The sequence below is a fragment of the Ctenopharyngodon idella genome, chromosome 4, assembly GCF_019924925.1.
Source record: "Ctenopharyngodon idella isolate HZGC_01 chromosome 4, HZGC01, whole genome shotgun sequence".
Taxonomy (NCBI): Eukaryota; Metazoa; Chordata; class Actinopteri; order Cypriniformes; family Xenocyprididae; genus Ctenopharyngodon; species Ctenopharyngodon idella.
Window position 1 is genome coordinate 4,507,375 of NC_067223.1, and position 16,668 is coordinate 4,524,042.

Below are 16,668 nucleotides of genomic sequence, written 5' to 3' on the forward strand. Positions count from 1 at the left end.
CAGGATGGACATTTTAAACATATCATGGAAGTCACTGAAACCTAACCTGACTGGCTAGGACACACCAGCAGAACTCAATTTATCAAGGTAGTCATGGTGGAACCTTTTTTTATTATGTTCCTTGCAAACCTTAAAGTATTTTGTATAATAAAATTTTAAGCTCAGTTAACATGTTATTTTAAAAATAAGAAATAAATTAGCTTTTGCATTGTTCAGTTTCAGCCCAACACGTTCAGAATTTTTGGTTTTGGAAATTTTATTGTTTGCCGCATTGCTGCATCACGCTTGGTTAGGACGCTGTGAAAATTCATTCTGGTCTAAGATGGTCTTTTCAGCAGGATGTGTTGGGTGAACGTTTGCTGTGTGGGGTTTCGCACAGAAGTTTTGTGTGGTATTTTGACTGGTGTGCCATGTGGCTGTGTGAATTAGCAGTGCGTGAGGCATGTCTGGTGTGTATGGTTTGTTTAGATGGCGTGTGTGTGTGTGTGTGTGTGTGTGCTGTGGTTGGCTGGGTGGCAGGTGATAAAGGCTGAGTGGACAGATAGGGGATGAAAGCCGTGCAGGTGTTTGGCTGTGAATGGACAGGGAACCTCTCCAGCCCCCTGGCATTTCTAATGAAACCAAACGGATGCATGCGTATCTGTGTGTTTGTGTACGTCTGGTCTTTGAAGCCACAGGACAAAGACTAACCTTTAACTCAAGGTAGCTTGCTGCTGAAGCTGGCCTCAGACTTTCTCTCTCACTGAAGTCACAGGGAGCAGCGTTCTTCTTATCTGAAAAAGAAAGAGCAGAGTTCAACAAAAACTAATATATTGTATAATAATGTTTCATCTATATATAAAGAAAATTCTGGAGTTTATTAAAAAAAACTTAAATTAGGTCAATTATAATTCCTAGGAAAGACTACAATCTCAAAAACTATACTTATCAAGCCTACTTTTCATTAATATTTATTGTTTCTTGGTCAAATTGCCAATAAAATAATTTCTTCAGCTCAAATCAGCATAAATAAATAAATAAATATTTTAAACTTTAAATGAGTCTCGCCTAACCTGTTTAACATAATGTGAAAGGAGGAAATGGGAAAATGTTCTTATGGCACAATCAATAGACTCAAATGCAAGCATTAAGAAATAACCCATAAAGCCAGTGTCATTTCCTCTTGTTGATTTTCCAATCAGCTTGGTAATCTCAGTCTCTCAGTGGGGAAGACGAGTTCAGTATCGACAGGTCGGTTTCACAGCTGACGTCCTGCGTGTTCATTTGCGGGCTGCTTGAATTGTGTAATGTGCTGTGGAACCGGTATAAAGAGCAGTCTGAGATCTCCGCACCACAGGTGCTTCCTGTCACTAGGGCATGGGCTAAAAATCCTGCCCATAAAGCAGGTGAACAAGGATGGAGTAACAACACTTCACCCTCAAGGGCTCTGGGATAGTTATTTACTCACTCTATTGTCTTTCTAAACCTTACAAAAAACCACTATAAACCCAACACGAAAGTAGTCTATATGAATTGTGCATTATACTGCAAGTCTCCAGAAGTCATATGATAGCTGTGGGCGAGAAACAGACTGAAATTTAAGTCATTCACTGCATCTGAAATCTCATACTGCCTGAGCAGGTACTACTCTTGGTGAAGTATGTTCTATATAGTATGAATGTGAATAGTATGAATGAGAACCGGATGTACAACATCTGCCATGTTGGCTTTATTATGTAACTCAAGGCTAGTAAAGTAGGATCTGGGCAAAAGTATTAGATCATTCAGACATTTTTCGCCTACTGTCTTTTGAATAGGCCTACTATGATTTTGGACATACTACTCTTTTGGCATACTGTTTTTCGCCATATCGCCATATTCATATGCAGTGATTGAAAATTGTCCTCTTCACTGTAGCTCTCAAATATCATTGCTGCAGCTGCATATTACAACTAGCAGTTCACATTCTCTAATGATATATGAGAAACCATTGTCATTTGATGATTCATGGACGGCCTTTTCATTGAACCTGCTGATATGGTTCACATATCTGACTAAATCTGTTCATGAATCAGACTGATACGATTCACTAATCAACTCACTGACTCAATGATTCAGTAGCAGCAGATCTTTAGTTAACAGCTCACTGGAGGGGAAGATTGTCAGTGAATAATGACTTTAGTAGTGAATAAATAATGAATTGGGATTTGTTTCTCACACAAAGCTATCATATGACCTCAGAAGACTTGGAATATAGTATAGACCACAATTATGGTGCTGTTTTGGTGTTTTTAGCTACGGCCACTATGAACTGCTGTTGTATTGAAATTAGTGTAGTGATTCTTAAAAAAAAAAAAAAAAGTCATTTTGTGCTGTAAGGGAAAAAAAGGACCAAGGAAAAAAGCTAATTATTTTCAGAGCACAGCACACATATTTGGTTAAAGCTATTTGAATACTAGGACGAACTGTGCTATTCAACGGGCTGCATGTGGCTGCCAAGCAGAGCAGATTGTTGAGGTGACTATTTAAAGTGATCAAATGGGCAAGCGCACATGGACTAGATCGTTTTCATCTTTCTTTAATGTTAAAATAAAAAAATGATTTGTCTTTGTCATTGGTGAAGCCCAGTTATTGATAACATGGTGTGCGCACAGCAGCGACCGCTATGAAAAAGAGAAAGCCATGGAGGGAGGGGGAACAAACCGAGTTTCTCATCCATATCCTCTCTCTCCTTAGAGGCTCTTTATCCAGGATTTGATGCACAGATTAAAAGCTATTACTTTAGACTGGCAGGTGCGGAAAGGCAATGCACGGATAGACAATAACATATGGAAAAAGGAAACAAAAGCCTTCCGTTTTATCAGTCAAATAACTAACAGCTTGCTGGCACCGGGACAAAAATTCCAAGGTCTAATGAATTTTTTCCTTGTATCAACATAAATTGGGGAATTCATGAAGAAGGAAGCGCACCCACTGTTACCGTATACTTGCACACTGTCTGCATGGTTTAAGTGCCAGTTCACTAAAGAAATTATGTTAATCAAGTAACAAACATGCCAGCAAAATCCATCCTGTGAATTGGTTCTGAGTGCTAGGTTGTGACGGATGCAGCAGATTACCATGATTTGGCATGTTTTACTGAAACTGTACAGCATCATTCCTGCATGATTCAGACTAGAGGTCTGCGCGGGATGGATTTTTCAATGCCGCTCCTGCAAGATTATGTATTGCTCCCACCTACTTCTGCCAAATATACTGTATCTTAGATTTTATCACGCTCCCGCCTGAAACTTTCACGTTTTATCCCGTTCCTGCAAAAGCCAGTAAAAAGAGGTCTACCCTAATTTTTCATTCTCGGTCCGGTTAGATTCTGTCTAATTTCTGTCAAAAATTCTGGGTTAAAAACAACCCAAGTTGGGTTGAAAATGGACAAACCCAGCGGTTGGGTTAAATGTTTGACCAATGTTTGGCAGTTTTATTTAACCCAACTATTGCTTAAAAATTACTATATGGCTGCCTTTAAATGAACCCAAAATAAAATTAAAACTAGAGGCTACACTAGAGGCAACAATAATAATCAAAAGGTGAACATTTATTAATAAGCAATTTAATAAATGCTTATTGTTTAATTATTATTCATTAAACTTATTATTAAATGCTTATTTATTAAACATATTAATACTTGCTAATTTCCAACATATTTTGGGTTCATTTTAAGCAAGCAATACAGTAAACAATAGTTGAGTGAAAAAAAAACTACCCAGCAGGTTGGGCAAACATTTAACCCAACCGCTGGGTTAAAACAACCCAATTGCTGGGTTTGTCCAGTTTCAACCCAACATGGGTTGTTTTTAACCCAGTATTTTTTTTTTTAGAGAGCAGTAACATTGTGAAATATTATTACAATTTTAAATAACTGTTTTCTATTTTTAACACATATCAATGCATTTTTTTATGTTATTTATTCCTGTAACATTATAAATGTCTTTACTGAAAAGTTTCATTAAATTTAATGCATCCTTGCTGAATATAATATTGATATATTTCATAAATTCTTAAAATAAACAATGTTGGTAGTGTAAATAAAATATTTAAAAAAAAAAAAATGTTTTAAATAAATAACAAGGTCATTAACCAAACAATGTTAATTACTTCAGACAAATTACATCATTGTTCGAATAAAACAATTTACATACAAAGAAATTCTGAGCGTGTCTGACAATGAGTGTATTTACAAGCACAATCCCTGCTTAACCCGGAAAGGTCATGTAGACGCCTCACAGGGTGTTTTATTTGCCAACAATGGTGGAAAATGGTTCCCTTATATGACATGAACTGGTAACACTACCTTTGTGATGTAAACTGATGAAGATAAAATGATGTGAGTATACACAACACATAATTAGAACAAGAATGAATGTTTCTTAGTGTCGCTGATGTTGACCCACACTTTGCGGTGTGCTTTGGGTATCACTTGTCCCGGTTGGCTGGCTGTGGTCGTGTTCCAGCTTTGAGTCCATTAGAGTTGCTTTGAAACTACTTATGTGAGGTCTGAACCGCTGCCAGAACGAACAGCTGCTACGGTGTGTAAATCATCCTGTATAATGCAGAGGCTGTAAGCATGAGAATGCCCAGTCTCCCTGCCCACCAATCAATGAAGCGCCAGCAATCTGACAGCTCCTACCGACAAGCTCTTGAAACAAACGACACGAGTGGCACAATGACGGTCCCTGATGCCCGTTTGTCTGCCGTCTACCTCACCAGTTAATTAGTTTCAACAGTTTTTTTTTTTTTTTTTTTTTTTTTTTTGTGGCCATGAAAGAATGACTTGTCATTCAACATCCCTGTCTCTTACAGTTTCCTTTCATGACTGGCTTCTCTCTTCATCCCTCTTTCTCTTTCATTCCTTCAGTACAGCTCTGCTTCATTGTTTTTGTTTGGGAAGCTGTCGTGTCCTCGTTCACGTTATTTGCAGTTCTTGCTGAAAATGGGGTCGCATTAAAATGAGAATGAAATTCCAATGTTAAATTTGGCAACATATTGCCATATGTTTTTAGTCAGCCTTCTATCTACTGTCAGATGTAGTCTAGCTCAACTATTTTATTTAGTCTATGTGAAGTGGTTTTGTTTGCAAAAACGGTCCTATTTATTTATTTATTTTTTGCAGTTTAATTTTTTCAGCTGTTTCATTACCAGATTATTTCATGCCCAACAATATGCAGTGTTGCATATTTTGCAAATTCAAAGTGTTAATCACATTATTATTACTTTACCTGTTCACTTTTATTTCTTAACAGCAACCTTAGACACATTTTGACTTTGATTTTTTAGCTTGTTTACTGTCAGTTGAAGTTATTGCTAAAGCTACTATTGCTCATACTTAGGATTAACAGTATGCTCACAATAGCTCAATTTTGCCTAAATTTCATGATTAAGAACGATTCATTGTCCTTTCTCAATAGTGTAGCAATGTATGAAATCCAGCTCACACTTTCAAGTCAAGCAGCTTTCTGTTGGTCAGTGCAGTGAATTACAGTGACAAACTTGAAACCATTGTTGTTTGTGGAAATCTTTCGCTCTCACAAAAAATTCCCAATTGCGTGGATTCCTATTGAAATGACTGGATTCCGCTTTTGTGATCTCGAAAAATACCCTGAGACTAGCATTGAAAAAAAATAAAAATCAGAGCCATGATATCATAGAGACGTAGGGGTGAGTTCTTTGGACTTCGCTAGTAAGTAACCAACCAGAAACTGTATAGCAACTGCAGAGCAACACCCTAAAAACCACTCAACACAACCTAGCATCACGGCATGAGTTTTGCACAGGCTAATGCACTCACATTTTCTTTGAAAATCGAAAAATCAAGTTTTTTTTTTTTTTTTTTTTTTTTTTCTGTCGAAAGCAACAGTGTGATTTACATGCTCTGTTTTTGTTCAATCATCTGTACTTACCCCAGCTTAGCATTTCTCATTACATGCCTGTGCACAGCATCCCTTGAAAGGTCAATGATTGTATTATAACTGAAGCTTGTGTTGAGTTACTGCATGTTAGCCTACAAGCAGCCAGAATGCGTTTACACGCTATCATGAGGACACCCAGAGCAACCGCTGCAGATGGCACTGTGACATATTTCATATCCATGTGATTCAGAACAGAAGAAAGGGGATTAATCTCAATCCATGTCTTTTAATTGCTTTCACGTCCTGAAATGTAACAACAAGCAAAGGAGATGGAGACAACAACTCTTTGGCCTTTGATTAAAAGCTGTGTAGGAGCAGTAGTGTGCATGACAGCAGAGATATTGCAATTGTAATGCAGTTTGAGCTTTGAGGGGTAGAGCCCGCTGACCCATATGACTTGCCACTGCCAATTGTGACAGGCATCCATTTGATGATTATCCAGGAAGACACCCAAGACCCAGTTATGTCTGTTGGTATGCATGTATGCCCATGTAGTACACAGAGACATCCTAAACTATTTCCCAGTATAGAGACCCCAAAACGAGACACATAATTCAGTTTTCATTTTTGAAGGTGTTATAATGTTATAATGGTCCTGCCACTTTTAGCCATGGCCAATTTTGTCCCCAGCACTTTATGAAATGGCTCACTGTCTAAAAAAAGAACAATTGTCCAGCAGGAGTTTCAGTGCATCTGTGTTATAACGAGTGTAGATCTGGTGCTAGAATTTATTTTTAATGTTTTATGTTGTCATCAGTGGTGAAAAAATGGACAGCAGCAATGTTCTCTCTCCACACTCCATTCTATCGATTTTTTCACAGCTCGCTATCCATTCTAGTGAAACCACTAGACAAACTGCAAACAAATATGTTTCTGCTGCTAAAATAGATCTACTGACATACAGCTGCAATTTGGTATATTAAAATAAAAAGTTATTTTAGACCAGATTAGAATCATAAAAACCCTCAAACTCTAAAGGAATTCATCACCACCACCAGTGCTATTATGCTCTTTTAAAGGTTCCTAATTTTGCTTTGAGGTCTACTACAATAGGTTTACATGCATCCAAGGTCAAAAAACACTTTAATTTTCTTATAATATAGATTTTTCAAAAAGTCTAAAAACGGTTCCTTTGAAGATTCAATCTCTCTAAACCCCTCCTTTCTGAGAGCCTCTGCTCTGATTGGTCAGACGGCCCAGTCTGTTGATTAGTCGACCATTTTCCAGCGCATGTTGGAAACAAAACGACAATTATCATATGTGAATTTCAGCTCCAGAGGCTTTCTCAACGCTTGATATGCAGTGGTACAAACAAAACCCATTGTTTTTTTCTTCTTATCGAGTTCTCGTCATTTTGAAGTGCATGCAAAGTGTATATGCAGCGCTGAAAACAGCATCTTCTCAACATCAAGCAAACTCTACAATGCCTCAGTTACAACATGAGGGTCAAAGTAGATGTCGTTCGTAGGCAGCCAATGAAGAGCACAGACTGGCATTATGCAAATTTGTTACATTGTTACATAGGTATGTAACAGGAATTGAGACTGGAATTGCTGAAGACTCGTTTCTGCAGTTCAGAATTGCTTTTTTTAAGGAGACAATAACTTTATTTGTTGTACACTTTAACCTTTAACTCTTTCAAGCGTGAGTTTAAAATATTCTAACTGAGTGAGTTTTTTTAAAGCGACCGTTATTTTAGAACGTTTGCCCTTATTGTTCCATGGCGACGTGTCACGTACGCTGAACGCAGCCACAATAACACTGTATGACAGATGGATCGCTATTATTTTGTTTTTCCTTTTTTATTTAAAATATTCACAAACTTGCTTACCATGTCATCAACTATATGATATTCCGATTCTCAAATATGTGTGAGTGTGATTTGTCGTTTAAAAACCTTTATAAATGATCTTCATCTTGATCTATAACGCAAGATGGGCGCCACCATCTTAGTTTGCTCCGCAGTCCAGTCAGTCGGATTTACAGCAGGTAAGTGGCTGGTGAACTGGAAGAATAATAGAGTAAACTTTATAGTTACTTAGGCCCATTATGTGTGTCTGATATAAATAAATGTCGGAAAATTATATTTGAATGGATTGTTATTACTGCTTCCACTGATGTCTGGCATCAGTGTGTATTTTATAAACTCTAAATGTATTGTTTTACTGGTGCTTATGCATATTTAAATGTCTTAAACCTTAAAAGAAACATTATGTAGATGAAAACACTGCATAGCTGTGATATATGACAAGAGCTGAGCGCGTCCGTCTTGCAGCCAAAGCGCGAAAGCACAGTTTCAATCTGGCAGTTATGTGACGTCGCTTAACCTTCTAAATCCCATATGTGGGACCGTACGCCCTGGGGGACAAAAATAAAAATCCCATATGTGGGACCGTACCGCTCAAAGGGTTAATACTTTGCAGACCTTTTACAATCACAAACAGCTATATTACACACTGCATGAAACGTAATATTTGGAAAAAAAAAAAGATCAAAAACAGCAATTAAAAGGCACTATGACCAATACTGACGATATAACTTCAGTTTTCCCTGAAAATACAATAGCTGCGTTTACATTATCCTTCAAATTGCGCAAATTGAAATTGCAAATTGAAAATATGCCCAATGGAAACACGTCCCAAAAAACTCCCATATATCGTAAAAAAGTTTTTTTACGCTCATGAGGTGGTTTTTCAGGCAATTCACAAAAGGTATATTTCGTAAAACTGAATGGAAACAGTTTTTTTCGCATTTACAGGTCACTTCGCGTGTGTAAAAGTCAATCATTCTTTAAAGATGGCACGGTATGTTTGGACAGAAGACGAGACAGAGTTCTTTATCAAACTCTTAAAAGACAAAAGAAATACTGGATTCTAAACAACAAAGAAATGCCACAATATATCAAGACCTCGAAGCAGATAGGAGGGAGAAACACCCAGAAACACCTCCTATTTGCATTCCTTGCCATTAATGCTTGGATAACACGCCTGCTTCTCCTTCAACTAAAAGAAATGGCTAGTGCAGTGGCTGCGATATACTTAAACCTATTAACATCCGTTGGCATAAGTTTTGGAATGACTTATCGCGAGAGGAAAAAATTGCGTTTTAGTCGCATAACATCAGTTAATGGAAACGCTGTCATTTCACACTAGTTTTTTATTGACATTTAGAAAATATCGCAAAAGTTTTATGGAAATCTGTAATAGAAACCCAGCTAATGATGTCACTAAACAATGAGGACACAACTTTAAGCATCATTCACAAGTTTCTGCACAACTACAAACCTTATCTCTTGGAGTGGACTATTATTCAAAATATAATTTTTACATTGCAACCAACATGTCTATGCAAATAACTGAGACACATTTCTCTATTAATAATGATATTCAAAACTTACAATTATAATCTGCCACAGAGTTTGCACTCATTAGGTGAAATCTCATATGCAGAATGCAGAAATACAGCTGGCTGATATTTGCTAAAAGAAACAGATCATTATGTTTAGAAATGGCTTGGGCAGCTTTCACCCTGGAGTGAAGCAGAGCAGGTTGTCAGTGCGATGATGAGAGTGTGATTGTCAGACGAGCAGTGTGCACTAGTTTTGGCACGTCATGCCGCAATCACTGCAGAGTAGCTGGCTAACAGCCTCCAAAATGATTGGGAACCATCCCTCCCTCCAGACCTCCAAAGCCTGCGTCCAAAGTGTGAGACCTCCTCAGCTGGAGGGAGACTACAGCCGACCATCTGTCTCAGCTGCGGCCGACTCATTACACTGAGGTGACCTCAATGATGACGCCGCAATATGTAAACATGTGCCGTTAGGGATGCACCGCTCTGGATAACTTGGTCAGAGCACAGCATGACAGACGGCAATAAATGAATCGTCTTATCTTCTTTTCTTCTTTTTTCTTGCGTTGTCTCCAAAATTCATCTCCAGCTATTTGATAGTCTGATATTGGAAGACAAAAGCAGCTCATTTGAGCGAATGTGTCACTCCACCCTGCTGATTTCCATCGAGTCGCTCTCATTTGCTGATTTAAGTTGCTCTTCAGGCACTGTCAGCCAACAACAACCCTTCCCATCTCTCCCCACTGCCACTCCCCAGAGACAAGTTTTTCTGGCTTCAGAAGAATGTTATTCACAAGTCATACACTGTGCTCACTGTGGCCTTTCATTTCAAACAGAGTGTGTATGTGTGCATGTGTGTGAACGTCAGGGCCACTGTGCAATATAAATCGACTGAGGGGAGCCTAGTGAGTGGTTTGATGGAGGAATGGATGACAAATAAGAACAGTGAGATGCCTTTTATTGTTGCCAGTTGAGTCTATCCATTTCTCTTCTTTTTCTATGACTTTTTAAATCTGTTTTCTCCTCAAGGCCACCCCCCACCCTTCCTTCTTTGACGTACCACTGTGCTAGAATCATAAGTCTGGAGGAAAGACACGCCGCACCCAGTTAAGAAGCGATTTCTGCAGCGTGCCTGGATTACTTATCCCGATGTGACACATTTGCCATCCTCTGCCTCTCTGCTGTAATAGCAGCTCCTGGAGTGAGTAATTATAAACTCAAACGTTTGTGTTAAATCGTGACCTCGTGGCACAGCTCCGGAATCTATTACATGTTTACGACTAATAAGACGGGATTGTCTTTGGTAATCAAGTAAAAGATGCCCTGCTTTGGAAGAAGACAAATATTCTCTTTCTCATTTATAAGTATGCTACACATATTTGGTAAGTGTTCCTGTAGAGGAAGAATATACTGTAGCTCCCTGAAACAAATGAGTGGTATTTTGAAACAAAACCAATTTTGGATTTACATACATATATATACACACACATACATATAAAGTACTGTGCAAAAGTCTTAGGCCTCCATTAGATGTTGTTTTAGCAATGATATAATGACCATATATAATTATTTCTCAATCTCTTTATTAGAATACAACCAGAAAGTAGAGCAGAGTTTCATTTTTGAGAAAATGGAAGTCCAGGAGGTCACACTAAATATTGATTTTTGCTTAAAGAAACAATTTTGTTTACAATTTCAATTATTATTATTATTATTTTTACATTTTGTGTACATACAGTCAAACCAAAATTTATTCATTCACTATAGTTTAAAAAAAATGGTAATAAAATATGACAAGAACTGTGTTAAACTTAAACTGTGTCAGAAAAAAATAATCTTGATAATGTCAGATAATAATTAGGCAAAACATGGTCAGGTGAATAATTTTTGGACCCCAATTTTTTTTTTTATCAATTTTACTAGTAGTCTGTATGAAGAATTTTTGGGTATAATATGTCACAGTTTACTATATTTTGCTATCCTCACTTACATAAATGAACTATAGTGTCCTGCACCCACTAGTAAAAAAAAATATAAAAAATTATATCTAGTGTCTGAATAATTTTTGGTTTGACTGTATTTCTATATATATATATATATATATATATATATATATATATATATATATATATATATATAACATTTACATTTAGTATATACATTTTAAAACTACATTAAATTATATACTTTTTTTGTTTGTTTTTAAAAAAGAAGAATAAAAAGCCAATTTGGAATGAAAATGAACAAGTCATTAAAGTACTGATTAAGAAAAAAAATATTATTTTGCAGTGCAGATTTGTGTATTTATGTTTGAGCTTTTAAGGCAGGCACAAATGAAAAAAAAAATCCAGTGCTTTAAGTTCATATAACCAGCATTGTTAGAATATCATGAAAAACCTTGATGTAAAAATGACTCATTCATCTTGTAGATATTATTCTCATCCATCTGTCCCTTCAATTGTCCTTGTGCATCACAACCTTTCCCAGAATCTGAAATATATAAATATTCTGCCTCAAATTGTGTCTTTTCAAGAGGACACATGCCCTGCACTTCATCAGCTTCAAGATAGTGGACTTGAGGCCATCCATTCAAACCCTCTTTTTCAAAGCAATACCTCTGGCATTGCAGTATCTCCAAGGCAGTCTTTTATTCTCGAGAAGGGCTCTGTTCTCTACTGCTACTGCCAACTAAGTAAACAGGATTTACCTTGATAAAGACAAGCGATGCTTACTCCTTGCTTAAGGTACTTTAGTGATGACTCATTCTCAACCAAATGGGATGCAAAGAACTTCAGAGATGGCCGATCACAATGAGTTCGGTATATATCTACAGCAATTCAACCATCGGTCTGATCATGGAGATTACTGGTAAAGAGTACCCTCTCACAAAATGCGGGGATTGAGAGGACAGGCTACTCGTATATGTGTGGGAGGAGAGACAAACTCTGGAGAGAAAAAAGAGCACAGAAAATGGAGCACTGGGTACATTTCTTCAATGGTTACATGGCCAGCTGAAACATGTCACTGATTTAGTAATCAGCCACATCCATTAGGGACAAATGAATGCTATCCTGAAAGACTGGTGGAGGCTTCTAAATGGACTACATATCCAAGAGAATGATTGGAAAACTCTCACAAATAATCACAAATAAAAAAGTCTAGGAGGGCATAACATGAGAGAGACCTGGCTTTTATCATGATTTGGTAATAATCTTTGTCGTTAACCCTTGACAACTTCCATGTTGCTTAATACAAGGTGTTGCATTTGATAATATAGTATGTTAAAGAACAAGAGTGGAAACGTGTGGGAAACTGAAGAAAGCATACACAAGCTGAAGACAAATTTGAAATACAGTAATTCCATCTGAGCTTCAAAGCCATGACGTGAATACAGTGAAGCATTGATAAAAAAAAAATTTAATGAATTTTTGGAAATGTGTATTATTTTTTTTAAACTTGTTTTTAACTTCACACTTGAAAGAAGGGGGGGCCAGTGCAGAAAGACAAAATGCATCCGTATTAAAGATACATTCTCTGAAAACAAATCTCAATATCTTATGCAGTGTTGCTTCTCACAGAAATGTATTTTGCTTCAAGGATTTTAACAGAAAAAAAAAAAAAAAAAAATATTTATGGAAAAGGATTTTGTTAAGAAAAGGATTTTTGTAGGAAACAAAACTAATGTAAGCCTTGAGACAATCCTTTATGCAAAAATTTAGAAAAGATAACCAATATTAAATCAAAAAGAGATTAGACATGCATTAAAGGGGCAGAAGTACAAATCAAAAACACAGTCAATGTGATTGAAAATTGTTAAGGGGAAAGAGATTTCAGGAAAGTCGATCCAGACAGCAAATTCCAGAATCAATGATGTACCAGAATGACAATCAAATATGATATAATTCTTGGAGCAACTGTTGAAAACCCAATAAAACTTTGATTCTTTAACTTATATTGAAATATACAGTAAAAGCCTACACAGCATTTACATAAACACCGACTGAGACGACAAAACCCAGATCAATCATGAAGTTACACCATAAAATATAGTATTTTAAGGTTGTAAATAAAATAAATGACCATGAATACCTTCCTAAAATGGAATGGAAGAAAATCTTAAAGCTCAGTAACATTTCATGCTTTGTCGAAATTGTTATTATTTTGGCAATTTTGTTTAGTGCACTAGCGGTTCAGAAATGAGATGCTTCACTTTAAATACAAGGACACAGTGTAGGGAGATCTCTAGCCTGGGCGGGAGGGAAGGCGTGCTAGAGGATGACTGGATAACAGCCATCTCCAAACCACCTGGCAGGAGGTGCATCAGGGAAATACTTGCTCCAACCCTCTGCATGACTCCCACTGTTATTGCCAAAAGCTTTGCAGGAATAAATCCATTCGAGTTGGGTGCCTACATCCTTCGCCCGAAAGCCTGGAATCACCACATCTACCTCCCATGCCAAACCTGGCTCCACCGAGTCACCATTTTGTCACTGAAACAGCTACATTGTATCCAAATCACATTTTTTCCAGGGACTTGCCAGGCAGTACAAAGGAGATTAAACAGGATGTGTCAAATCATCCCTGGTGGATTGGTCTCCTGGCAAAGGGCATCATCAGACACGGCAAAGAATACGAGGCGTGTTGTTGTTTGGGGAGACAAGATTTCCGCTCCACTAGGTCTGGGCCACCTGACAGTGGGCGCTGTCATGTCCAAGAATGGCAGATTTTCATAACCTACCTCTCCGTTTCTGCTGAGCTTTGGACCCTGCTGTAGGGGTGATGTGAAGTAAAGTGATTGTTATTCTACCACATACATAAACTTTCCTAGAGCGCTTGTCCAACGGCTGATGAGTATGAATATGGATGTCAATGGATGGGAAAATAAAGCTTGAATGCTGATCAATTGTGACAGAACTGTGGTCCCCGAACTCCATTTTCAGAGAAAGAGAAAAAGTGAGACAGAAAATGAAAGAACGGCCATCGGAAAGCAGCAGTAAAATGCAGCTTCTGAAGGGTAGAGCTTTAAGTTCAAGATTACCAACTCATCTTCAGTTGTGTCCTTTGATAAAAGATATGTAAATGAAGTGCATTAGGAGTCAGCTTCTAACAATGTTTTTCTCACTAGTTTCATCTTAAGCGATCATTATCCATGGGTTTGGGGAGAAATAGGCTCAGCTGCATGGCCAATTTCACAGCCAATTCACAAGCACTGCTCGTTTACAAAAATGAGGAGCGGTACGCTATATTAACACTTTATGAAATTTGAAGGCATCACCAAACCACTGTGCATAAATGGCTGACTGAGATCAATTTGGCACAAAATGAAGCACCTTTAGAATAATACAACAAACTTTTGAATTCTGCTTTGAAAAATCAGTCAGATACTGGTCACTATGGGGTGATTCAGAGGATGCGCTGGTGTTAGCAATGAAGTCTCATCCTGTATTTTTTCCAATTCATTTCTCCAGCTTTTTGGAGTTTGCACTCAGCTATTGTGTCTGTAAAGGACAAAGTAGCATTCTCATTCCCATGCTGCAAGATGGATCCTCACTAAGTGAGCACCACATCCTCTTGTATCACTGTTTGAAGAATTTATCTTCCAGAATCTGACAGTAAGGTGTGGGAGTTAATTTTTAGTCCATCTCCTACCCTGAAGTCCATTTTGCAGAGATGGACTAAAAATGAACTCCCAAAACTTACTGCCAGATTCTGGAAGATAAATTCTTCAAACAGTGGTACAAGAGGATGTGGTGCCGGTCCTTCAAGAGTCCCTCTCAATCTGTCTGTCTATAAAGCATATAAAAAAGAGACTAAAGGGTTCCTGATGGTTTCACGCTTAATTTCTCACCTTATTCTTTTGCAGTTGACATGTGTCTTTTCCTCTCCACCTGTTTTTGTCTGACCCTGCTGACTCAATGAGCATTTGCTGTCCATTTGGTCATGCTTTAACTTTGTAATCTCTAGTATTGCATCCTTCTCATGGGCATTTAATAATTTTTGACTTTTCATTCTGAGTTAAATCTGGTAACACTTTAGTATAGGGAACACATATTCACTATTAATTACGACTTTCCCTGCGATAAACGCCTAATTTACTGCTTATTAATAGTTAGTAAGGTAGCTGTTAAGTTTAGGTATTGGGTAGGATTAAGAATGTAGAATAAGGTCATGCAGAATAAGGCATTAATATGTGCTTAATAAGTACTAATAAATAGCCAATATTCTAGTAATATGTATGCTAACAAGCAACTAGTTAAAAGACCCTAAAATAAAGTGTTACCAGCGTTTTTCATTCCCAGCCTTCATGAACAATTATATATCACTTATAAATGATTAAATACAAAATTAATAGTAGTTATTAAGATTGATGTGGTTTGGAATTGGTAAAATGTGGTTTGAAAAAAAAAAATATGATCACAGATGTCAAACAGATGTGTGGGAGAGCGCATAATGACGAGTTGTGCATGCAAAGTCTACTGTTTCTACTCAATTTCATTCGTGCATTTGTGTGGGCACGCCTTTCCAACTGGGGAAGTAAGGAGGTATCCATAGCGACGATTAGGATGGGCCCATACTGCCCATGCATGGCATGAGTGGCATCTCTTAGCTGGGAGCTAACAGTGCCATTTTTCCATCTCACTGCCTGATTGGAGGAGAACAGCAGTGGGGAGGGGGTCTTGAATATGGCTCACAGGCTGAAGGAACTAATACATTGATTTGGTGTGCTATCCATACATGCATCTGCTCCTCCTCTTGTAACCTTGTGACAAAGTACAAGGAGCGTCAGCACCGGCACCATCAAACGCTATGACAGGAAGACAAGAGCTGAACACACCACTTTGATCTTTATCACCTGTTCATTAGTGTCCTTGACCAGCAAGATCAGAACAATAGCCTTGATTACACTAGTAAATCTTACTGATATGGTTAAACTCATAGCAATTATCACCAAATGGAAACATCAGAGGATATATGGTGCCGCTCTACATTATTAAAGGAATAGTTTGTCCAAAAAAATATTTATTCACTATCAACATAACATTTCCAATTTCTAATAGTTGCTTGTGTAATATTTATTTTTTATTTCAATCAGGGAATATTAGTTTTAGTTAACAGTAACCGCTGATTTAATTTTATATAAATATAAAGTTTGACCAGTATATCTGGTGAGCAAATTACCACTTTGTAATTTTTTTATTAAACTATCCCCATAATACTGCAGTCATATCAAACAAACAACATGCTAGGTGCAATCCTTTTATTTGAGTTGCAGTATAAACACTACATAATGATCCTGCAACTCATTTCTGAGAAAACAAATCTTTCCTTCATTTCCTGTCACATAAAACAGAAGTGACACAAATCAACTGTCAGAAAT

The 16,668-nt window shown here is 37.4% G+C and overlaps 2 protein-coding genes across 5 annotated transcripts in view; one reads left to right on the plus strand and one right to left on the minus strand.

Annotated features, from left to right (window-relative positions):
- The window catches only part of LOC127510966 (fish-egg lectin-like), a 736,337-nt gene that overhangs the window by 241,214 nt on the left and 478,455 nt on the right, over nucleotides 1-16,668 (plus strand). The window lies entirely within an intron of this gene.
- syt1a (synaptotagmin Ia) overlaps nucleotides 1-16,668 on the minus strand; it is a 206,109-nt gene that overhangs the window by 99,530 nt on the left and 89,911 nt on the right. For all 4 annotated transcript variants that reach the window (XM_051891164.1, XM_051891163.1, XM_051891162.1 and 1 more), the window contains one exon: nucleotides 691-773. The gene's annotated coding sequence lies outside the window, so the exon portion shown is untranslated. The remainder of the gene's footprint in view (nucleotides 1-690; nucleotides 774-16,668) is intronic.